At 39.6% G+C, this 25,378-nt stretch overlaps 2 protein-coding genes across 2 annotated transcripts in view; both read left to right on the forward strand.

Annotated features, from left to right (window-relative positions):
* The window catches only part of CHST7 (carbohydrate sulfotransferase 7), a 520,876-nt gene that overhangs the window by 451,359 nt on the left and 44,139 nt on the right, over window positions 1–25,378 (forward strand). The window lies entirely within an intron of this gene.
* Window positions 19,823–25,378, forward strand: part of JADE3 (jade family PHD finger 3) — a 78,079-nt gene continuing 72,523 nt past the window's right edge. The window contains exon 1 of the mRNA XM_052663794.1: window positions 19,823–19,854. The gene's annotated coding sequence lies outside the window, so the exon portion shown is untranslated. The remainder of the gene's footprint in view (window positions 19,855–25,378) is intronic.

Consider the following 25,378-nt stretch of genomic DNA (forward strand, 5'->3'; position numbering starts at 1 on the left):
CACAGTTGTTCATAAGCAGCTTTATGGGTTAGCTTTCCTGAGGTCTTCCTTATTCATTATTACCATGGTAATTATGAATTATTACCTTACCATGGTACTTTCTGGTTTTTTAGAGATTTCCTTTTCAGTCCTCTATAGTCAGGAACCACCCGCTTTCACGATGTACTGCCTCCAGGGCATAAAGGACAGGCAGACAGAAAGAAAGTAAGAAAAAACAGTGGGACTTGGTTTTGCCCTTTTGGAGCTAAGCTATAAGCTTCACCAAATGGAATGGAACGTTCTTTCCCTCAAGAGTTTTAACTCCTACAGTCTCACTATGCCAATCAATTTTGTTGCTATTGGCGCAACCTCCACCATGAGATTTTCTGGACATGAGAGAAAGGAAGAAAAGGAGAGAAAACCCCAGGGGATTTTCCCCCCAGTCTCTCTGAGTTTTAAAAGTTCCCTTTTCCAAAAACAGCTCCTTGAGCCAGAATGTGTGTTCTAAACATAGTGCTCACTTTCAGGTTTTGGTATGTTTTCAGGCCAGGGAATACTGGAGGAAAAAAAGGAGTGAAGTTCAGTTGTACTGGGCATTCTGATACTCTTTCCTGATTCACCTGCTGATAATATACTTTAAGGAATTCTGTAACAGGTGCCCAAGCATTCTGTGCAGATTTTATAGCTGCTGCTTTCAGTGGACAGAAAGGTGAATATGGTGATTCCATCTTACTTGCAACCAGAAGTCTAACTGATATTTTAAATGATGTTTTCAATTGGCTTCCTCAACTCCCCAAAGTATTTATATCTCTGAAATAATAGTTTCAAACGTGCAGTGTTTGGTGTAGTTAAGTGGACAAAAGTTTCTACGTGTAAGCAGAGAAGCTGCACTATTGGCAGAATCATCACCTCCTGAAAAAGACACTTTTCTGCAAGGCATATATGGTAACTTCATCCGGAAGCACAGTTCTTTGTCCTCATGCAGCATATCATTGACCTCCTTGTTTTCCTTGGCCTTGCCTCTTTGTCACATTCTCTTACTTCTGACCTGCTGTTTTTCAGTAACCTTTGCCCCTCAGGACTTCATTCATCAACTCCTTTCTCCTCCTACTCCCTCCCCCATTTGTCTCTAGTTTCCCCACACTCTCTTATTCCGAACATTACATTCTTCCATTTTATCACCAGACCCTGTCTTCCAAGGATAAATACACTGCTCTTGGGATATAAGTGCTTGCACTTGAAGGGTGGAGAAGCTAGGCTGGGGAGATGGAGGATGAGTAAGCAGCTTTTGCTTATAGATTAGGGCCAGACCTGAGTCCCTGCAAGGCATTGTGGTGGTCTCGCCAGCTGCTCTTTCAGCATATTAAGGCTTTTCCTCTCATACAATATTTCTGGTGAGAGTGGGTCTAGGTCTGGTGGAGCTCCAGCACAGCCAGAAATATTGGTCCAAAAAGAAGGTAGTGCTCAAGCCACACTAACCTCATTAACTTGGGAATAAATCAGAGTCTTCTGAGCTATTTTGTTTTGCTGTTAATTGTGAGATTTAATAGGAAGAAACTATTAAATAAGTTACTTTTATGCAAGCATTTCCTATTGTTTGTTATGGTAGTACAGAATTACTGCAGGAAGGAAATCCTAAAAGGGCAAAAACACATGGGCAAAGCACAAGTTTTTATGTTGCAGCACACCTTCAATATTTTTATGGTGGAAACATAACATTCCTTAAAAACCACAGTGGGCTTCCCAGATGTCTCTTCAGATCCGTCAGGTTCCAGACATGCAAAGACTGCTCAACTCATAATCTTCTGGGCCTGTATTAACTATGTATATTAACTATGTGTAGATAAAATTTGTAGGTACACAAAAGATATGGTACCTTTTGGAAAGAAAATCATCAGGTACAGCATGTTGTCTCATTTACTCCCACTGAAATTCATTATCTTCTTGTCTGAGAACAGGGCAGCAGCAGGGAGCTGCCTGAGTTCTGACCCACTGTTTTTATGCCAGACTGGCCCTCCTTATACAAGGACAGGTCAATGATACTCTTTTCCACTGATTAAATTTTCATTTTTTCAGGTCAATGATAACTGTTTTTCACTGCTAAGATTTTTGTGTTTTTTTTTTTCTTTTGGTAGTAGCCAAAGCAACTAGTTAGAATAATGAGTGTGTTTTCTTTTTAACTCTTTCATTTTACACAGTAATGCTCATTTCAGTGGCATGTTTCTGTGGAGATCTCGTTCACTATCAGAGCAATTTGACTTTGGTACTTTAGAAAAACAGTAAGTCACAGAAACAGTGATTAAATAGGCAATAGTTAATTATGTACATAAAGTCAACCAAGGCATGAGAATTAAAGTGAGTTTTATTTAAGGCCAGTATAGTTCCTGAACATCCCCTGCCCCCCTCCCCAGACCTGTAATAATTTTCAGGCCCAATTAAGTGAATTATTCCTCATTGATTGTGAAATATTCCCAGGTAAAACCATGAAAGGCTATATTGATTTTGGATTGTTGCATTATTTTTTAAAGCTTGTCTTGAGATAACTGTTGAATTTTCCAGAGTCTGTGAGCTCTAAACTGTGCGGTTCTTACCTAACCTTGATGGAACCTGAGAACTAGAAGGGCTTTGGGGATCATCAAATCCAGGTACCTTCCCAGTGCAAAAATCCTCTCCACGATATTCTGTCAGACAGTTGTTTGACTCTTTACCACTTTTCTCCCCCAAAGAATATATATATTTTTCCTCCATACATTTTTGATGCTATTCACTTATCTTTCCATGATAGGTCATTTTTTTATTCCCAAGCCAAGATCTGCCTTCTAGGGTCTCACACCATTATTCCTAGCTTCTCCATTACTGCACAAAGCAAATCTCCTTCACCCAGCATGGTTAAAGCCATCTATTTTCCTACTTTCCCTTTCTCCCGTCTGTGACCCCAGGCTAAAAAAGTTAGTGGTTCTTTCAACAGCTTATGTCAAGGATTTTTAACACATGGAAAATTTAAAGAATAATAATATAACCAACCAAAATTATCAACAATTAAGATTGATAGCTCAGTTGGTAAAGAATCTGCCTGCAATGCAGGAGACCCCAGTTTGATTCCTGGGTAGAGAAGATCCGCTGGAGAAGGGATAGGCTACCCACTCCAGTATTCTTGGGTTTCCCTGGTGATTCAGCTGGTAAAGAATCCGCCTGCAATGTGGGAGACCTGGGTTCAATCCCTGGGTTGTGAAGATCCCCTGGAGAAGGGAACAGCTACCCATTCCAGTATTCTGGCCTGGAAAATTCCATGGACTGTATAATCCATGGGGTTGCAAAGAGTCAGACACAACTGAGCAACTTTCACTTCACTTCATGATTTTATCATATTTTTCTTAAGTAAAAGAATTAAAGCATTACAGAAATGGTTATTTCTCCTTTCATCACCCCTTCTAGTGTCTTCATCCTCCCTCTCAGTGTCATGCATACATAGATATATATATATAAACAACATATAGACTTGTTTTAATTTACACAAATGGTGTTATTATGGATATGTCTATATATTTTGTCCATAAAGCAAATGTCTTAGATATTTTCATATGTTTTGTATTAATCTTCCCATTTACTGTGTATTGTATTAGTCATTATATATATAAAACATAAAATATTTGGCTGTCTGCCATCTGGGCATTTGGTCGGTAGTCCTGCCTCTTTTGAAATTAGATGATGTGGCTATGTGACTTTCTTTTGTCAATGAAATGTCAATAAAAGTAATGGGTGCATTTTCAAATGGAAGTTTTAAGAGCCAGTATGAGATTACCATATTTCATTCCCCTGACAAATAGAGATGGGGTCTCCCTGTCAGCCTGGGTTTGAGAAAGCCTTGGACTTTCCTGCCAATTCACTTTTTAAACACGTAGTGTAAGGAATAAATAGACTTGCTGTATTAAGCCACTGAGATTTTAGGTTCCTTTCATTAATTTGGCAAACTTATCCAATCCTGATTTATACTTACACCTACATCACTGATTTTAGCAGCTGCAAAGGATACTTCACAGTTTGAATAGACCTTATTCTATCTAGCCATTCTCCTATTGACAGAAGAAGCCTAAAGATTTACTGAAATTTGCTGTTATAAACAATTTTGTACTGGTAATTGTGTAAATTTGTGAGAGTTTTTCCAGAATATATCATCTAGAAATAGGATTAGCTGGCTCACAGGATATGGATATTTTCAGTTTTATAGGATTCTGTCTTTGCTATCTAAAGTGGCTGTATCAATTTACATTCTCACCTTTTCAACTGTCATTTGAGTGACATGATTCCCAAACCTTTTTCCTAATCTTGGTTCCCTTCTCTGGATTCACTTTTGTTGGTTATTGTTTCTTTGTGATACTCAAGACTGGAACTTGCTTGTCCTGTTGTTGTCCAACTGAGGTAGATGATATATTTTTGAATCCAGCCCAAGTTGAGTAGCTGCATCACCTTGGGGTATTTGCTGACATAGAAAACTGAACATCTGTCATCCTGTATTTAGAATATATCCTGTATTTAAGAGTTTAAAAACTTTCAGTGGCTTTACATATGTTCTCATTCAATTTCATCCTCTTTTTGCTTATTATATTAGCTTTTGACTTTCCCTTTTCCTCTGATGTTACCCCTCCTATGTCAGTAATCCTAGGTTCATCTACATTACTGATCAAAGTTTGGATCAGCCAGGGCCAAGGGCATAGCTCTGTGTCCTACCATGAGACATGTTTCAGGTTTGCCTGTCTGCAGGATTCTCCGTCTTATCAACTGGAAAATCCTGATGGCCTTTGTCAGCTACGCCACATATACTCTACCTAAAAAGAATTATCCCAATAAATGAATTGAGTGACTGGAACAGAAAGAAGTCTGGGGTAAGTTGGGTGTGTCATGATTTTAGAGAGTCTGTGCTGAGTGTTAGTGATTATATTTTCTTTTTCAAGTACTTATCCAACTAGTGCTTTATTAATCTGGTATAGAATTTAATTTGGAGTGAGATTCAAGTTTTTTTATCAGTAATAATTATACCCTTTGAAAATAAGGGAGATTTTTGCCTCTCTCCAGTCTGTTCAGAGGTCTGGTTTCTGTGAGTTTTCATAGATGAAAGGAAGTGATTCTGCTGTCATAGCTGCAAATAGTTTTTTATCCCGGGGGAGAGGAACAGGGAGGTTTTTAGGATTATGAGCAGCCGGAATGCCTGTGCTCTCTTTCCCAGCCAATGTCTTTTCTTCCAGCACCAGAACCAAACCTTTTCATGGTTTAGGAACAAAAAGGATTCCCTTGGCCAGTAGCTGATGTTAGGCTTGTTGATGATCTTTCTCTCGTTCTTTGGGACCAACTGCATGTCTAATTCTTGTTCCTATTTTTGTATTAGGTTTCTTAGTTACATGTATCATCATCCCAACTCAGATTAGCCTAACAAAGGAAAAGAAAGTTTACTGGTTTATGAATAACCCCATGGATGGATGGCTGCCTTTAGAAATGGCTGCATTCTCTCACTCATCACATCCCTGATCCTCCTCTCACGTTTGCTTTCCTCTTAGTTTCACTCACAGGCAGGCTGTCTGCAGCAGATGCATTACTTGTTTTCCAGTACTTCTGTCAAAACCCTTGAATGACTTGTTGATCTAGCCTGGTTCATGTGCCTTAGACTCAAGAGATATGTATGTGTTGGGAAGCGAGGCAGAGATTGCCCTTACCCAGACTGCATGAACTGAGAGTTAGCCCTCATTCATTCCTCTTTCATTTTCATACATTTGCCAAGTGCCCACTATGTGATAGATGTCATTATTAGGCTCAGGGGTTATTATAGTAAACAACATAGTCAAAGTCTCTGCCTTGATTTCTTCAAAAGATATTTTTTGATTATTTGGTTGTGCTGGGTCTTAGTTGTGGCAGGCAGGATCTTTAGTTGTGGTAGGTGAACTTTTGTGGCATGTAGGATCTAATTCCCTGACCAGGGATCAAGCCACTGGGCCACCAGGGAAGCTCCATCTCTGCCTTCTTGAAGTGTATAAGTGTTTTTTTTTAATGGACTTTAATCTGCTCAGAGTAATAAAGGAGGAGTTACTAGTGCTGGAAAGCAAATGACAGGGGTTCTGACCTACTCTGGGGCAGGTAAGGGAAGGCTACCCTGAGGAAGTGCTTCATGGATTGAAATCTGACATGAGTAGGAGTTAGCTGTGTGAAGTAGATAGGAAGATTGATGGCCAGCAATTGGTGGAGGAAGGTGGAATGTAAAGGGCCTTGGAGGTGGAAAGGAGCACGTTCCAGGCACTGAAATAAGGGCAGGATGTTTGGATCATAGAGACTGAAGGGCAGAGGGGTACATGTGGGGCTGGAGAAGTAGGTTGGTGCCACTTCTTGCAAGGCCTCGGGGCTTGGCAAGAGGTTTGAAAACCATACAAATAGCTCTAGTCCATGTGGGTAACTCACTTCCTTCACCTGAGTCTAGATAATTAACTTGCCAGGATTACCCACATGGTTGGGACTTAAATCTAGGCACACCACAGTATCTGTCACGTGTCTAGACCTGGCTTAGGCATTGCCTCTCCCAGGAAGCAGTCCTTCCTGCCAGTGGGAAAGGGTAGGTGTTCCTCCATTCATGCTGCTCAGAAGACACTCATGGTTTTATACCCCATCTACACCTGGGCAGGACATGTTGATGCCAACCCAGGCTAATGATTGGCACTTGTGTGAAAAAGTAATGATTGGCACTTGTGTGAAAAAGTGTTGTCAAAGCAGGCCTGACTGGGAAGGGTCCCTTTGCTGGCATCTGGAACTTGGTTTTCAGGGGGATTCGCACCAGTACCATTCCCAGAACTGAGAAGGGTGGCCCAGTGTGCCTGAACTGTTTATACAAACAATGTGGTTTCTGCTGAACACCTGCTTTCCTTCTTGAGGTCTAGAATTTTTATATTTGCTAATCAGAGGGTGCCTATGTGGTCAACCTCCAATCAAAATTGTGGGCACTGAATCCCTAATGAGCTTCGTTAGTGGACAACATTTCATGTGTGTTGTCACAGCTTGTTGCTAGGGAAATTAAATGTATCCTGTGTGACTCCACTGGGAGAGGACTCTTGAAAGTTTGTGCCTGGTCTCCCTGTATTTCAGTCCACTGATTTTGCTTTGTATCTCTTCACTGTAATAAATCATAGGGGATGAGTGGTTATATGCTGAGCTCTGTGAATCTTCCTAGTGCATCACAGAACTTGGGGTGGTCTTGGGAAGTCCTGACACAGCACCCCTGCAAAACCATTGTTAAGCATTTTTCAACACTTAGTTTTGAAGGAGTGAATGAGTCTGGTGAGGAACTAGGGCAGAGAAAGAGGCTCTCTGGTGGTGGCACTGACTGTACTCTGCTTTTATTGGTCCTAAACTTGTACTTTCCACTCTACTGAACTTTAGGCCTGTGGAGGCCTGCAAGGGAACCTGTGATAGGGGATCAATGGAAAGGTTTTACACTAAGGAGTCACGATCAGATTTACATTTGGGGAAGAATAAATGCCCAAGAATTGTCAGGAGAATTTGTAAGTAGAGTCTGCTTTACCAGAATAAAACTTATTACAAAGCCAGTGTCATAAAAGTAGTGTTATAATGGACTAAAAATTTGATGTAACAGCCAGATTTCCTGAATTCCAGCCCAGGTTCGTTCATCAAATTTTTATTGAGTTCTTTGATGAACTCTGTAAGAGTGAACTTGTGAAACTCTGTTCCTTTTCTGGTTTACTTCTGAGACAGATTATGCAAAAGCAAACATCATTTATACTGTCTGCAGTGGAACCCTCTGAACTTCTTTTTAGGTGGTTAGGATGCTGTCAACTGTCAAAGGAATGTGGGGTTCTGAATTCAGAACGTGGGGAAAACAGTAAATAATCAACTTTTACTCCCGCCTGTGAATTGCTGATATTTCACATGCTAACAGCTTAGGAGTGATTTTGGCACTTTTGAGTTTTATAGTTTTTCAATTGGTAAAAAATATTCCTATTTTCACAATCTGCCACCATTGTTTTATCTTTCTTTGCATGTCAGGGCTGATGTTTCCTAAGGGGAAACCTAATTAGACCATGCGATAATCTTCTTGGGGAAATAGAGAAAGTTGGTTATTTAAAACACTAGATGAAAGATCTTATTTTCTTCAAAAACCTTTGAAAGAATAAAACATACTGTACTGAGGGAACAGAGGTGGGATGATGGAGTTCTGCTGTCCCTGTTTTGCATTTCTATCAGTAAACTTGAAAGCACAGGATCTTCTGACCATTGAAGCTGAAATTATGTATTCACTGTTTCTCATGAAATAACATTTACCATTAAAAAGAGATTGTATTTATATTTGTCTTGGGAAAATTTCTATGCAGGAAATTCATAAGTTCAAGACCCGCAATAGTACACAAAAGCATCACATTGATTACATGTCCCATGTATTGGCTGATTCCTGAAATAGTGTCTCAGAAGGATTAAAATTGAGCCTCTGTTCTGAGCACGTGGTGTTGACTGTGGCTTGGGAATGTGCCAGTTAGTTGCAGCACCTGCGCCTCCTCACAGGGTCTTGTTGCTGCTGTCCAGGAAGATGGAGGAAAACTGCCTCAGCATTCCAGCCACAGATGCAAGGCTAGAAATCCTGTCTCTGAGGCTTCTTCTCCTGCTCTGACTGACAGGTGATCCAGAAACAATAGTCTAGCCAGCTGGCTGCAATGCTGGGGCAGGAAGAGCAGCAAAAATGAGAATAAAATCATCTCCTCCCCACCCCCAAGCCCACGCTAATAATAATGATTAGACACCTTTTTGTTGACAACCTCATCTTACATTAAACAACATTTAGGAATCCTGGGTGTGATGGCCTATTTGCGGTGTGTAAATAGAACATGGGAAGAGGATGCTCAGATCTGACCTAGAAATTCGAGATGTAGGTGGAGAGACCTAACACCCCACTGGGGACTCACAGGCCAATTACCTTGAGTCTGGTAACTGGAATACAACTCCTAAAGGAAACTAGGTGTTTTGAACTAAGAAATAATATATGTATAGGTGAGGCTTCTTGCATTCTTTCTTTGTTTATTATAAGTCCTCAAAAGTTCATAGAAATTAAGGTTTTTCAAAGTGTGTGAGAGCATTGGAGACAAAGAAAGAGAAACAAAGGATAGGGCCTTTTCTTTTCTTTTTTTTTTTTTGTTTGTGAGCAAGATCCTGCAGTATCAGATTGAACAATATGATATTGCTGATACTCAAACATTTTTACCTTCAACAATGGCAATTTCATATGATTTAACTTGATATGTCTAAACTAATTTCACCACACAAATGCTTTGAAAATATTCTCAGCTTATTTTATTGGGCATAACTTCATCAGAGGAGGAAGGAGATCATAAATTCTTACAAAGTCATTTATAATAATTTATGACATAATCATGACTTATCAAATGTGTTTTTAGCAATTCTATTGAAGTATAACTGATACATTAAAACCACACTTTCCATTGTATATAATTTGATGAGTTTGGACTCTGCATATACCTGTGAAACCATCACTACAGTCAAGGTAATAGACATATCCATCACCTTCAGAAGTTTCCTTTTGCCTCTTTTTTGTGATAAGAACACTTAACATGAGATTTACCCTAGTAGATCTCTGGAACTTAATTCATCTTGCAGTTTTGAAATTTTACACTGATTGAATAATAATTTCCCATTTTCCCTTTCTCACAGTCCTTGGCAGCCACCATTCTACTGCCTGATTCTGTGAGTTTGACTATTTTAGATACCTCATATAAATGAAATCATACAGTATTTTTCCTGGCTTATTTCACTTAGCATAATGTCCTCCAGGTTCATTCATGTTGTCATAAATGAAAGGATTCCCTTCTTTTTTTAAGGCCAAGTAATATTCCATTGTGTGTATGTACCACATTTTCCTTATCCATTCATCTGTCAAATGGACATTTGGGTTTTTTCTATTTCTTGACTACTGTGAATAATGCTGCAGTGAATATGGGAGAGCCAATATCTCTTTGAGATTCTGACTTCAGTTATTTTGGATATATATGGCTAACAGGTGTGTGTGTGTGTCTATATATATATATAAAGGTGCTCAACATCACTAATCATCAGAGAAATGCAAATCAAAACCATAATATCACCTCACACCTATTAGGATAGCTATTATATATAAAAAAGCTAAGTGTTGGTGAAGATGTAGAGAAATTAGAACTCTTTACTCCCACACTGTTGGTGGGAATGTAAAATGGTGCGGCCATTATGAAAAACAGTATGCAGATTCTTCAGAAATTAAGAATAACAGCTACCATGTGATCCAGCAATCTCACTTCCAAAAATAATGTTTGTTTTTAACTTGGATATTCTTGAGAGAGAATCCCAAAGAAATCCAGAGCCCCAAGGCCTGCTCTCTTAAATACAATGGCATTGTGATCAGTGGTCTAGATAGTCTGGGGTAGCCTGGAATTTTTAGTTCATTTCTGGCTCAGTACCTGATTCACTAGGCTTTCTTAGGCAGTCATTAGGCTTGACTATAAATCAGTTGTTATTCTGACATTTCATAACTTCGTTCTCAAAATGCATGTTGGAGACACTCCCTTGTTCATAATGTTTTTGAGGCTCTCCTTTTCAGAATTACCTTTGGAGCCATTTAATAAACCACATGCAGAATTGATTATTCACTTCATTCATTCAATAAATGTTTCAGTTTTTTCAAATTTATTTTTTTTATTGAAGGATAATTGCTTTACAGAATTTTGTTTTCTGTCAAACCTCAATGTGAATCAACCATAGGTATACATATATCCCCTCCCTTTTGAACCTCCCTCCCATCTCCCTCCCCATCCCACCCCTCTAGGTTGATAGAGAACCCCTGTTTGAGTTTCCTGAGCCATACCGCAAATTCCCATTAGCTATCTATTTTACATATGGTAATGTAAGTTTCCATGTTATTCTTCCGATACATCTCACCCTCTCCTCCCCTCTCCCATTTACAAGGTTGGGCACTATATCAGATACAGAGGCAGATGACTTGGACATAGAAGATGGTCCAGGGAAGGAGTGTGAACAGATGCATGTGTGCAGGAAAGCACCAGGACATGTGAGTGAGGAGCAATGAGTGGCACATCTTCCCTAGAGAAGAGACTGTGCAAGGAAAATAACACTGGCAAGGTGACCCACAGCCACATTGTGGAATGCCTTGGATACTAAGAGTGCTGCTGCTGCTGCTAAGTCGCTTCAGTCGTGTCCGACTCTGTGCGACCCCATAGACGGCAGCCCACGAGGTTCCCCCATCCCTGGGATTCTCCAGGCAAGAGCACTGGAGTCGGTTGCCATTTCCATCTCCAATGCATGAAAGTGAAAGTGAAGTCGCTCAGTCCTGTCTGACTCTTAGCGACCCCATGGACTGCAGCCCACCAGGATCCTCCATCCATGGGATTTTCCAGGCAAGAGTACTGGAGTGGGGTGTCATTGCCTTCTCCGGGATACTAAGCCTGGGAGTCTGAAATTTGTGCTGTGAGCAGTAGGGAGCCATTGAATGTTTTACGCTTTTAGAGTTTTTAACTGCCGCTAATGACAGTAGAATTGGAATTGTAAATCAGTCTTACAGTTTATTTTCCCAGCTTGTTACTGACTAAAACTGGTTTTACATACCTCCATCACATGCCCATTTGAATAGATTTTGAATAACATTTGATTCTTTCCAAAAGTGAAATTCACTCTCAAAGGAAGAAAAATTGCTTCCATTGACCTTATTCAAAGAAATATGATACGCCAAAGGGACAAAAAGCAAATTCAAATAAAAAAATGTCCTAAGTGTTTTGAAGAATTGCGTTTGCTTCAGAGGATCTCTTGGAAGTCAGCCTATAATTGAATGTGTGAATTCTGGTATATTTGGGTTTTTAATTACTTCATAGTTACATACATCTGTGTAATTAACCTTTTGAGTTGGTATCTGCCCTGTCTTTACTGGAGTACACTGAAGGGTAACAGTGTGCAGATAGAGGATGGGGATTATAAATAAAAAGAATAGGGGTTCTAGCAGCAATGCTGAGTTCTCTTCAGGTGAGATATTAGGGGTGTGGGCCATGTTAACTAGTTAAATGCTTATTGTAGGTACCACTGCCTCTGGTCTGAAGAGGTACCTGCCTTGGCATCAGGTAGGATGAGAGACTTACATATAGAGTGACATTTGCTATTTGTGTGGCCGTTATTACAAATTTCTTCTTTGGGATCAGATGGTTGACTCCCTCTGTGATCTTGGCATTAGCTAAGAGTACCCTTCTAGAGTACTCTTCTCTAGTGGAGCCCAACAGTAGTGCCTGCTTTGGAGAAGTATTTACTGTCTAAAGTGTCAGTATAGTAGGGTTGTGGTATGTAATGAAATTTCTATTCTATATTTAATCATTAAAAACTGACTTCTAAATTCTATCAGTTAACTCTTGCTGTATACCTTGCCACTTCAAAAGTTAGTGGCTCAAAGTAGTAATGATTATTTGTTCTGTGAGTTGGCCATTTGGGCTGGGTTCAGCTGACCAGTTCTGTTCTTAGCTGGTCTCCTTTATACCTGTTGTCAACTATAGGTCAGCAGGGAGCTCTGTTTCTCAAGTTGGCTATGACTGTCAACTGGGACAATGGTGGAGGGTAAGAGTATTGGGCTATCCATCTCTTAACCTACAGCAGTCTACCCAGGCTTGTTTTCATAATAGCTGGGCAGGTTTCTAAGACTGAATAGAAGCAGCAAGGCCTCTTGAGGCTTAGAATTGGCATAGCATCACCTCTGCTACATTTTGCTGGCCTAGGCTAGTCACAAAGCCAGTCCAGATTCAAGGAATGGGAGGGAGCTTCAAAATCACCTTGAAAGAGCATAGATAAAGAAGGTGGAGAATTGAGACCATTTGTGCTATCAGACAAATGCAGATTACTCTTCTTAAAGGCTTCAGTTACTTCTGTAACATTTAAAAACTCATGTGTTCTGTATATTCACATCATTTGTATTCACAGGGTTAAAGACTGATCAGAAACAAGAAAGTATTAAGTTTTTCACAAGTCAGAGCCGTGATTATAGTCCTTTCGTGAAGTTGGCTTTTGGGGGGTACTTGGATGTTCTGAATGTGCCTCACATTTTAAATCAAAGCTCCTCCATCCATGGGATTTTCCAGGCAAGAATACTGGAGTGGGTTGCCATTTCCTTCTCCATGGGATCTTCCCATCCCAGGGACTGAATGCGGGTCTCCCACATTGCAGGCAGACTCTTTTCTGTGTGAGCCACCAGGGAATTCCTTTAACTCTGGATCCTTGCTACTAAGTGATGTGATGAGCATAACTGGAAATTTAAAAATGTAGCCACAGATTCTTTGACATTACCCTCATCAGGAGGTAGAGCCTATATCTCCTTCCAGTTAAATCTGGGTGGGCTTGTGAATGCTTCAACCAGTGTGATAGAGTATGTGATCCTGAGGCTGTTATAAAAAGCATGTAGCTTCTGCTTTGTTCATTAGAATATTTATGCTGGGACTCCTGAGCTGCCATGTAAGAAGTCTGTTTACCCCGAGGCTACTATGCTGCAGAGGCCTTGTGTAGACAGTTCAGAGGTAGTTTCTGCTAAGCCCAGTCATCTCTGTCAAAGGGGCTAGCTGAGTGAAGAATCCTCTAGATCATTTCCAGCTGCTTTGAGTCTTTCCAGCTGTGGTCCCAGACATCATAGAGTAGAAAAACAGCATCCCTACTGTGTGTCACCTGAATTCCTGATTCACAGAATTTGTAAGATGATAAAATGATGGTTCTTTATGCCACTGCATTTTATAGTGGTTACATAGCAGTAGATAACTGGAACAGAAGAAGTGAATGGCCATGGCTGTATTCCAGTAAAACTTGTTTCATGAACACTGAAATAAGAATTTTTCATGTCATAAAATATTATTTTTTTTCAACAATTAAAAAATGTAAGGGCGATTCTTACCTCAAGGGCTATACCAAAAATCAGCAGTGAGCTAGATATGGCCTATAGGCCAGAGCATTTGACCCCTGCTCCAAAAGATTATGTTGTACTTGTAACATTTAAACCTAAGGGCTTTCGTCAAGATGACTCTGCTTTCATGCTTCACACCCATTTTTCCTGTCTAAATAAAGTGATAATAGATAAAATAAAAAATTAGAAAGACACAATCTGTGATGAAGAAAAGATAAATCTCTGGACCAGAAACATATCAAATAGTAAGTGAAGATTATTGGTCATGAGCTTCTAGTTACTGACCTACTGGACTCTAGATCCAGAAGAATGTAGAGATGGCCGAGAATTGTTTTTCTGTAGATAATGGAAAATCAAAACACTCTGTGATTGAAAGAAATGATCCCTGGCTGTGCAAAGTCAGAGGTTGCTCATGAACAGAGACTGAAAAAGATGTTACTTCCATTTGTAGTGACAGACAGAAAAGCAGAGAGAAACTGTTTGGGGTGTGTGTGTGTGTGTGTGTGTGTCTGTGTGTGTGTGTGTGTGTGTGTGTGTGTGTGTGTGTGTGTGTGAAGTTTACTGTCTGCAGCTGTACTTTTATCCCTATTGGTGGAATGGGACTGAGAATGCTGAGAGGAAGCCACTCTCAATGGAAAGTGTCAATGAAGAAGGAGGGAAATGAACTTTCTCCAAAGTTAGCTTACAATCTAAAACCTCAAAGTGAGAACAGTTGTCCAAATTAGCCACCAGCAAATACATTTACTCCCAGTGAGAATCATTTTAGAGTGATTTTAAAGTTTTTTTTTAAATTTTTTTATTTTTTTTAATTTTAAAATCTTTAATTCTTACATGTGTTCCCAAACATGAACCCCCCTCCCACCTCCCTCCGCATAACATCTCTGTGGGTCATCCCCATGCACCAGCCCCAAGCATGCTGTATCCTGCGTCAGACATAGACTAGCGATTCAATTCTTACATGATAGTATACATGATAGAATGCCATTCTCCCATATCATCCCACCCTCTCCCTCTGAGTCCAAAAGTCCGTTATAGACAGCTGCGTCTTTTTTCCTGTCTTGCATACAGGGTCGTCATTGCCATCTTTCTAAATTCCATATATATGTGTTAGTATACTGTATTGGTGTTTTTCTTTCTGGCTTACTTCACTCTGTAAAGTTTATTTTAAAAGAGCTAAAGAAACAATAACTTCAACTATAAATTTCTTTAAAAACCCACCCATACTTGGTAGGAACTCATATTCTAGTTGGAGATTTTTAAACATGTACCGGTGACTACAAAATAGCTTATGTAAGCGATGGTGCTGTACACAGCCCACTCTGAGAGCATACTGCTTTGGCGGCAGTTGTCAAGGGGGTGAATCAGACAAGGGAGGCTTTTTAGAAGAGGTGACATGTTTGCTAAGCCTTATGAGAATGAGTTTATGTGTTTGCAAAGTGAGGAGGTTAGAAGAGAGCCTTCCAGGCAGAAGAGATAGTATAATTATATAAAGCAAAGGGGTGAGATGCAATGTGAGTGTGGAAACTACAGAGGTTCAGCATTGTTTGAGCATAAAACTGGAGCATAGTGTGTTGAGGGATAAAGCTGCAGAAGTAGGTGTAGCTCAACTTTGGAGGATCTTGTTGGCCTTGATGAGGACATTAATAAAGATCTAGGAGCGAAGGGAAGCCATTAAAGTTTCAACAATGAGGGGGCATGGTCCAGTTTGTGTTTCAGGTAAGTCTCTGGCATTTGGGTAGAGGGTGAATTGAGGACAACAAGATCAGGAGCCCCAAGACAAGTTAGGAAGCCGCTGTTGCAGTTTCAGGAGACGGTTAAGTCCCAAGCTAGGAAAATGAAGGCTGAAATGGGATAGGAGTATTAATTTAGAAGATTATTTCAGAGGTTAACTTGGCAGGGTTTGATGAGGATGTGCTAGGATGAGAGAAAGGAAGAGTTAAGGAATGTTTTCTAGATTTTGTAGCTGAGTGGAGGGTGCCAAATGAAACCACTAGAAAGGAGAAAACCAGTAGAAAAAAGATAATGGTGTTGTTGTTGATCATCTTTCAGGTTGATGTGTCTGGTTGGTGGGGGTTGGGGATGTGTGTAGGAGGATGGTGGTGGTCAATTTTTTTTTCTTTTTTTTTATCTTTTCCTTTCCTTCCTCTGTCCTCCTATGCCTCTTTCTATTCTGCGAGCCATGACATGGGTTTAATGTAGTAGGGCACTTTGGGGAGACACCACCACTTACAAGATGGTTAGAGGAAGAAAAGGATATGAGGGAGCAATATAGGGAACCTGGAAAAAAGCCTTTGGAAACCAAGGAATCTGTTTCAAGAGGGAAAGTGGGAGGGAGGGACTGAACAATCATATGTCAAATGCAACATACAGATACTTAAGAGAAGGGGGTTGAGACTGCACAAACTGATGACTTTTCCAAGAACTCTATAGAAGCCAATTGAGGAGTGACTGAGAGCCAGGAAAGGAAGACAGACCATAGACTACATTTTGAGAAGTTTCCAAAAGAAGGGAAAGAGATTAGGTATTAAAAAGAGAAAAATGAGGGCTTCCTGGGTAAAGAATGCTGGTAAAGAATCCACCTGCAATGCAGGAGACCCCGGTTCAGTTCCTTCCTGGGTTAGGAAGTTCCCTTGGGGAAGGGATAGGCTACCCACTCCAGTATTCTTGGGCTTCCTTGGTGGCTCAGATGGTAAAGAATCTGCCTGCAATGTGGGAGACTTGGGTTTGATCCTTGGGTTGGTAGGATCCCCAGAAGGAGGGCATGGCAACCCACTCCAGTATTCTTGCCTGGAGAATACTCATAGACAGAGGGGCCTGGCAGGCTACAGTCCATGGGGTCGCAAATAGTCAGACACAACTGAGCAACTAAGCACAGCACACAGAGAAAAATGATGTAAGGCAAGAGATAATCTGGGAATAAAGGTAGGGAGAGATTGGAATCTGTTAACACAAACAAGTCTTAGTATAAAGGCAGACTTTTTTTTCTAGTCACAGAAAGCTATTCTTTGTTTAGAGCTGTCTAAAAATGAAAATGGATTGCCTTATTAGATAGTTGCTCCCTGTCACTGGCATGGTCAAATAGAGGTTAGATTTAGATGTGTAGAAAGATATATTGGTTGGTGAGTGTCTTTGGGTGTTTTAGTCTCTGTTCAATTCTCAACACTTTGCCCAAAGTGTTTTAAGCATTATAAACTGATGAGTTATTCTGTAGACTTGTGTTGCCTGGCAGCTCTCCATAGATTGATCAAATCAATGGACCAAGTTAACTTACATACCTTTGATCTTGAAGGATGAAATTAAACTGCAGATTCTCAGATAAGAAAATATTGAGTCTCAGTGTCCAGGAAAGTTTCATCACTATGACAGTCGATCATGGTCTGAGTTCACAGGTATTTTTGACAAAGTAGTCATTTTCCACATACAACACCAAAGCCTTTATTTCAGATTTTTGAGAGTTTTATTTTTTATCTGTCCATCATTTTTGTAAAACACTGTTCCTTGTAATAATTAAAATTGTACTGAGATGGATAGAGAAGAAAAACCTGTTTCCTTTTCTCTTTCTGTGATTCATATTCCTATATGGATGCTTTTAGTTTACATAGAGGTTTGTTTTTTGTTTTTTTTTTTTTAAGGGCCAAGAGCAGATAGTTTCCATCTATGCTCTCTAGTCCTCATCTTAGATCTTTTTAGTGGTTCTTTTGGGTCGTGTTTAAAACAGTTCAGGGGTAAATTTTGCTGTTAGTCTCAAATGACTACTTATCTGTATCCAAATCTGGCTTCCTGGGGTACTGAAGCATGAACGGCATAAATTACTGAACTCAACTAATTCTCAGAAAGCCACATTTTAGTCAGTACTTTCCAGCTTTCTCACTCACTTCTTTTACAGAATTAACAAGTGGTATAACTAATTACTTAGACTTTTATTCCTTCTCAAGTTGTACATTTTAAATTCTGTTAAACTTTTGAAAATGTTAATATGTAATAAAACAACAAATCCATAACAGAAAAACTGGAAAATGCAAGTATTGGGGAAAAACAATTCCCCTGACCCAAGAATAAGCACCAGGTGTGGTGGATATTTATCTTTTAGGGAAAAATAGATGCATCCTTGTTACCAACTGACTTTTTCCTTCTTATGGCCCTCAGATAAGGGATCAGCCCCCCAGTTACTTCTAGGCCTGTAAATTTTACTTGTTTGTTTTCTTGTTCTGAGAGAATGCAGTAAGTGAAAATCTCTCAGGTTGATTTTCCTTTCTTAATACTCTCCCATCATGTTAGGGACATGAATAAAATGCCCCTTTAATCGTATACTTAAGTTTTTAGCAGTCACATTTTTTATTTTGAAATAAGAGATTTTGAGATAATATGTCTAAATTTAGAGAGGAATTGCAAAAATAATATAGAGAGCAAATTTCCTCTTCCAAACAAAATGGAGTAGACACATTTCACACTGTTTGAACTAAATACAACAATACAGGTAGTTTAAAAGTAAATGGGTGGGAAAAGACATACCATGCACATGCCAATCAAAAGAAAGCTGGGGTGGCTATACTAATATCAGATAAATTAAACATCAGAGCAAAAGAAAACTACAAAAGACAAAAGGAGCACCACATAATGATTCAGAGGGTCAATCCACCCAGAAGACAGGACAATCTTAAATGTGTATGCACCAAACAACAGAACTTCAAAGTACATGAAGCAAAACTCTCAGGTAACTGAGAAATATTGATAGGTATAAATCCATAGTTACAGTTGGGAACTTCAGTAGCATTATATACTTACTTTTCAAGTACACATGTAATATTCACCAAGATAGACTATATCCCAGGTCATGAAAAAAAAAAAAAAACCCCAACAAATATAAAAGAATTAAAATCATACAGAGTATATTATCTGACCATAATGGAATCACACTAGAAATAAAAAACAGACTACAGGAAAGTCTTCAAACACTTGGAAACTAAACAACACACTTATTAATCCATGGGTCAAGGAGGAAGTCTCCAAGGAAAATAAAATGCCTTGACCTGAGTGAAAATGAAAATGCCGCATATCAAAACTTGTAGCTTGTAAGAAAATCAATGCTGAGTGGGAAATTTATAGTACTAAGTGCTTATATGAAGAGTAGATGAAAAGTCACAAATGAATAAGCTTCCACCTTGAGAAAATAGAAAAAAGAAGAGCAAAATAAACTGAGAGTAAGATGGAGGAAGGAAATAATAAAGAATGCTTAATATAATTGAAAACAAAAACAATAGAGAACAACAATGAATCCAAAAGTTGGCTCTTTGAAAAGAGAAATTCTGACTTAATTGGTAATGGGTGCAGTTTGGGCGGTGGAATTTTTACAATCTCCCCAGATGATTTTTAATCCCAGAAAATGTTTAATAAGGATTGAGAATCTCTGCTGGGGAGGCCAGATAATTTTCTCAGGGTTTAAACTGTGTTGGCATCTATTGCCCAGCCACTTTTCATTTCTCCTGAGAAAAATTTGTAGCCGTTTCATTTTCTCTCACTTTTTGTTGTCCTTAAAGTCAGTGCTGATCCTTTCCCTTATATGTTAACTTCCCTGTCTGACTACTCTTTGGCCTTTAGTATGTCTCTGATCAGAGGTGAACATTTAACTGTAACCCCCTTCCACTTCACACCCTCGCCACCTTGATTGATTTGGGATTAACCCCAAAACCCCCCTCTGATTGGTTTGTCATACATCATTGGTCACTAGCTTTAGGCTGTAATCACCCAAGCCATAGTAACAGTGTGTCTAGCGCACGTGGTCTTGTGACCTGTCTCTGAGGGAGCCAAAAGACTTGGTTTTTCCATTCTGGTGGCCAGTGCAGTGCCTGCCCTCTATTAATACAGTACTAACAGTTGATGTGCAGTGGATTTGCTCTTGCTCAGTAAGTTTGGGGTTGTTTATTTGTTTGACCTTTCATGTGAGACCTGTTATTCTTTCTAAAATCTGGGATAAAGGTATTTTTCCTCCTAATAAATTCTGATGATCATTTTAAATCAGGTAGATGTTATTGTCAATGTATTAGGGGTACATGTGACTAAATTTAAATGTGGCAGCAACCCACAGCAGGAGATAAGACATAATGAAAATCATTATTTTTTAAAGTTGTTTTGAGTTTCTTTCTAGAGAAAGAGTTATGTATTTCATAGTAAAAGCTGTTGTGATTTACTTAATTCTTAAGAGGTCTTATTTGCAAATGGTATTTTATCTTAAAAGGATTTATGCTTTGTACATATATCTCTTTATTCTTAAGATGCCAAACCTACTTATTTATCTGGGTAGTTGAAATTGTTGAATATATGTTATAAATTAAAAAGAAAATGTGGGGAATTCCCTGGTGGTCCAGTGGTTAGGACTCTGTGCTGTCACTACCATGACCCAGGTTCAGTCCCTGGTCAAGGAACTAAGATCCTGCAAGCCATGAGGTGCAGTCAAAAAAAGGAAAAAAAGAAAATGTACCACTAAGTTTTAAAAAGTTATTAGAACTGAGGTCTTTTTGCTTAAAAGACACAAAACAGATTTTAATTTAGAAAGGGTCTAGGACCATTAGAATAGGCCACCCAAGCTAAAAACCTTCAAGTGAGGTCTGATTAACCAGTGGGCTGAGAGATTGGAAAGGAAGGAATGTTGTTAGGATAGTGATAATTCAGTTGTATGCTTCCAATTTTTAATATTCTATCATTAAAAGAAAGGTTTCTTATAGTTTAGATTAGAGGTTGACAAGGTGTGACCTGTGAGCCAAATCTAGCCTGCCACCTGTTTCTGTATGGCCTGGGAGCTAAGAATGGCTTTTAACATTTTTAGTTATAGGTTTAGTGAAATGTTCAGTGAATTTGAAAAATGAATAGTATTTCATTATATGTGAAAATTATGTTAAATTTGAATTTTAGTATCATAAAGTTTTATTAGAACAGAGCCACGATCATTTATTTGTTTATGTACTATCTGTGGTTGCTTTCGTACTGCAATAGCAGATTTGAGTAATTGCCACAGAGACCATGTGGCCTACAAAGCCAAACATATTTGCTATCTGGTTCTTTACAAAAAATTTTGCTGAACCCTGACTTAAACTCCCTTCCCAATGTGGCCTTCCCATGCAAGATGATTTCTACCCAGGAGGTTTGAAATTTGTTAACATGTCTATTAACATTAAAGAGGGTAAGCTTGTTTCCTGGCAACAGGGATAACTGTGGTTGACATAGAAATACTTTACTGAGTGGCAGGCACCTATCTAGGTAAATTTGTATTTTCTTCTTTTTTCTTTAATGGTTTTTGAGAGCTTTGGAAAAGAGTTGACCTCCAGACTACTCATCTGATCACAGGGGACTCATGAGTCACTCAATGTGTCTTTTAATTTTTAAAAACAAGCTTTAAAATGACTGAGATGAAGGCAGGCTTATTTTTAGAAAGTACAGAAAAGTTCATCTACTTCAACTTCTGGTATCTTTTTTAAAGACACAGGAGAAGCAGTAAAATATGTAGGATATGTTCTTTTTCTTCTGATTTTTTTGTTTACTCTGTTCAGTATTTATGGTTTTAGTTACTGGACTACTCAAGAAATACATTTATAATATTTATGACTTCTATTTAAGGAAAAGTTTGGGAGGTTCTTTGCCCACATGGGCAGGAATTGATCCTTAAGGATGAAAGAAGTGTTCTACTCTGGTCTGACTAGTGGCTTAACTCAAACGTCTCTCTCCATTAATGGCTCTGAATGGTATTCCTGAAAGTCTGAGGGAGCTGGACTTTCAGATGCTCTTTTACTTAAGGATTACTTCCAAATACCACCATGGATTTATCTTCCCTGATTTTTATCTCAGTCCTTCTTGAACCTGTTTACATTTTCATTCTGTTCCACTTCTTGAGCTGATGAGTTCACTAAGTTCCCTAAGCATTGCTTAAAGTCCTGCTTTCTTTTTGATAAAATTGCCTTTAGGTTACAGGGAGTGCCCCTTTGTTACTTTAACTTTGTGATTGGGTGAATAATGTCAACAATTTCCACACTCTTCTTGATTCTTATCAATCTGTTTCATTCCTGTAGAGCAAGATTTCTCAGCCTTGGCAGTATTGACATTTGGGGCCAGATAAATATGTGCATTCCAGGATATGTAGCAGCCCCCTTGGTGTCTATCCCCTAGATATCAGTAACAATGCCCCTTGCCAGTTGTGACAACCAAAGATGTCTCTAGATATTGCCACATTGTCCCCAGGGAACAAAATTGCCTTCAGTTGGAAACCACTGCTTTAGATATTTGTCTTTGTCTGTTTTAAACTGTAAGGTTTGGTGCTTTGGGGACTAACTTTATAAATATGGAGGTTTATATATCCAATTGATTATATTGTGCTTTTCTGGATTTTTTCCAGCCCTGCTTGATGTCCATCTTGAACAACAGTGAGAATCATTTTCATAGTTTCAGTTTTTCAGGTCAGCTGCATCGTTTGTGAGTGACATGGGGAACAAATACCTTGAAATCTTAGAAGTTTTTTCTAATTATAAACGTCCTGTGTGTACTGTAAAAAATGTGGAGAATGGAAAAAATTGGAAAGAATGTTTGTCACTCAGAAAACTTCAGTGTTATTCATGCAACTAATGTCGGTAAATTGGTTTATGGCTTTCGTTATTTTCTATATATTTTATTTCATAGATACAATCTTGCTATAAAACTAATTTTATACTGTTTTTTCCACAACATTTTAACATACACATTTTCTGTATATCATGTTTAAATAATTGAATGAAATACCATATTAATATACTTTATTCCTCTTTTGTTTGATAGCTAGATTTCATTTATTTTTATTAGGGAGCTTTAATGAACATTTTGTTCATAAATCATTTTCTGTGTTTTGAATTATTTTTCAGATATGGATGTTGGAAGTAGAATTCCTGGATCAAAGGGTGTGGATATGTTTAAAGTGGAGCCTCAAATTATTTTTAAGCTGCTGCATAGCCCCACAGATGGCACTCAATTGTGGCTCTTTGCACTGACCATGCATTGCATAAGTATGTCTGGTGGGCATATAGAAGGAAAGGAAAGGGCTATGTTTGAGTTAATCACTTTTCCTGCCCCCCCTGCTCTTCTGGAACATTAATGGGGAATCAAGAAAGTGAAGTCGCTCAGTTGTATCCAACTCTTTGCGACCCCATGGACAGTAGCCTGCACCAGGCTCCTCCATCCATGGGATTTTCTAGGCAAGAGTACTAGAGTGGGTTGCCATTTCCTTCTCCAGGGAATCTTCCCAACCCAGGGATCGAACCCAGGTCTCCCACATTGTAGACAGACGCCTTACCATCTGAGCCACCAGGGAAGTCCTAATGGGGAATCAAGTAGCCACCAAACCACAGGCTTAGATTCTCAGCCCCAAATAATCCTAGTTGAGTTGACTTCCGACAGTGCTCCTTTAAGAAGGAGTTTCACCCAAGGAAGGCATTTCCTTTATACAATTGTATTTTGCCTGGCTTACAGCACTTAAGATAAATCAGAATCCTGTTAATCGTTTTGAGTGAGATTATAGTAGGAATAAGATCTGAAAAGGCTTCTCTGGTGGCTCAGATGGTAGAGCATCTGTCTGCAGTGCAGGAGACCTGGGTTCGATCCCTGGGTTGGGGAGATCCCCTGGAGAAGGAAATGGCAGCCCACTCCATTACTCTTGCCTGGAAAATCCCGTGGATGGAGGAGCCTGGTGGGCTAAAGTGCAAGGGGTCACAAAGAGTCGGACACGACTGAGTGACTTCCCTTCCCTTCACTTCAAGGTCTGAAAACTGCCTTCAAATTACTGTTCTCAGGGGTGCAAGGTGAGGGCTGGTACATATTTCATTTCTGCTAAAACAAAGGAATACTCATTGTGGGAGGTAAGGAAGAAAATAATGCCTTTGTAAAGTCTGCATCCTAAATAGAAGACTAGACTATAAACAGCTGAATAATGTATCCAGATGTAAGACAATGAGGTGCTTTGCACTGTACTTATTTATGGATTTGCTTAGCAAGAAATTTTATTCCAAAGTACTTGTTAAAGTGTGCCTCCAAGTGAAGTTTCACATGTTGTTTTAGGGGTGGCGAGAAGCAGAATCTGGGACTGTATTTGAATGTACATGATTTGTTGAGGGAATCCTCTCAGGAGAAACTTACAAGGGAGCAAGGACAAGAAGGTAGGGAAGAGGAAGGAGCTAAAGTGAAGATATGGTCTTAGGAAAGTCTAGCCTTAGCCAGTTATGGTTAGGGGCAGGTGTAGAGCAATTATTGGCTGCTGGCTGCCCCTGGGAGGGAAAAAGAGTATAATCTCCCTGGCAGGACTCCAGCCCTTGGGGAAGGGGACAGCTGTGAGCCATTAGCAGCCAACAGGCAGTAGCTGGGAGATGGGTATGCTAGCTAGTAAAGGAGATCTGGGTAAGGCATCTTTTACTCTTTCTCATGTGCAGTGTCTTGTGCAGGACACTGTGCTGAGACCTGGGGGTAAAAGATGAATTTGACATAGTTACTGCTTTGAAGATGGTTGTGGTCTTGTGGCAGGGCTGACCATGTAAAGAATATTTACAGTGCAAATGAAGAGCATTTTACATGGACTGAAGTATGTATAGAGAGAACCTTACTGAGGAGATCCAACAAATGAGTCAGACCAGGTTGAGAGAAAATGGGATGGTCCGGGTAAATAGGCAGGGTACTGTAGGCAGAGGGAAGAGCCCTGTCCAAAGGGTGGCAAGTATGAAACAAGATGATAGATTCCATGTGATACATGGAATCACATGGGGCATAGCACGTGCAGGAGGTAGGGGAGCAGCAGCTGATGAGATCTGACAAATTGAAGCTGAAATGCTGTGGACCTCCAAGGCCATGCTCAGGAAGCTTGGACTTAGAAGGGGCAGCATTCCTGCTGTTAACTCCCTAGCCTGCCTCAGGTCTCAGAGTCAACTTGGAGTATCCATTCTCCGTATACCTGCCAGCTGTGCTCTGCCCTCTGGTGGCCATGTAGCTCCAAGCATGTTATTTAAACATTTCTGGTGGCTCAGGCAGTAAAGAATCTGCCTTCAGTGCTGGAGACCAGGTTCAATCCCTGGATCAGGAAGATCCCCTGGAGAAGGGAATGGCAACCCCCTCCAGTATTCTCTCCTGGGAAATTCCATGGACAGAGGAACCTGGTGGGCCTCAGTCCTTGGGGTTGCAACGAGTCGGACACGACTGAGTGACTAAAACTTTGACTTTGAGCCCCAATTTCCTCATCGGTAAAATGGTGGTAATGATATTTATAGAACTGCTGTTGTTCTATAAACTTGATTAAAAGTAATAAAGACAGATCTAAAGGTTTACCATCATGGAATTATTCTGCTGATATTTACTGTTCTTTGTCATTTTTCTATAGTAATTAAAACAGCAGTGATCACTGAAATAGATCAGTGGACTTTAACAGCC

Source organism: Budorcas taxicolor, chromosome X (assembly GCF_023091745.1).
Source record: "Budorcas taxicolor isolate Tak-1 chromosome X, Takin1.1, whole genome shotgun sequence".
In the NCBI taxonomy this organism is placed as follows: Eukaryota; Metazoa; Chordata; class Mammalia; order Artiodactyla; family Bovidae; genus Budorcas; species Budorcas taxicolor.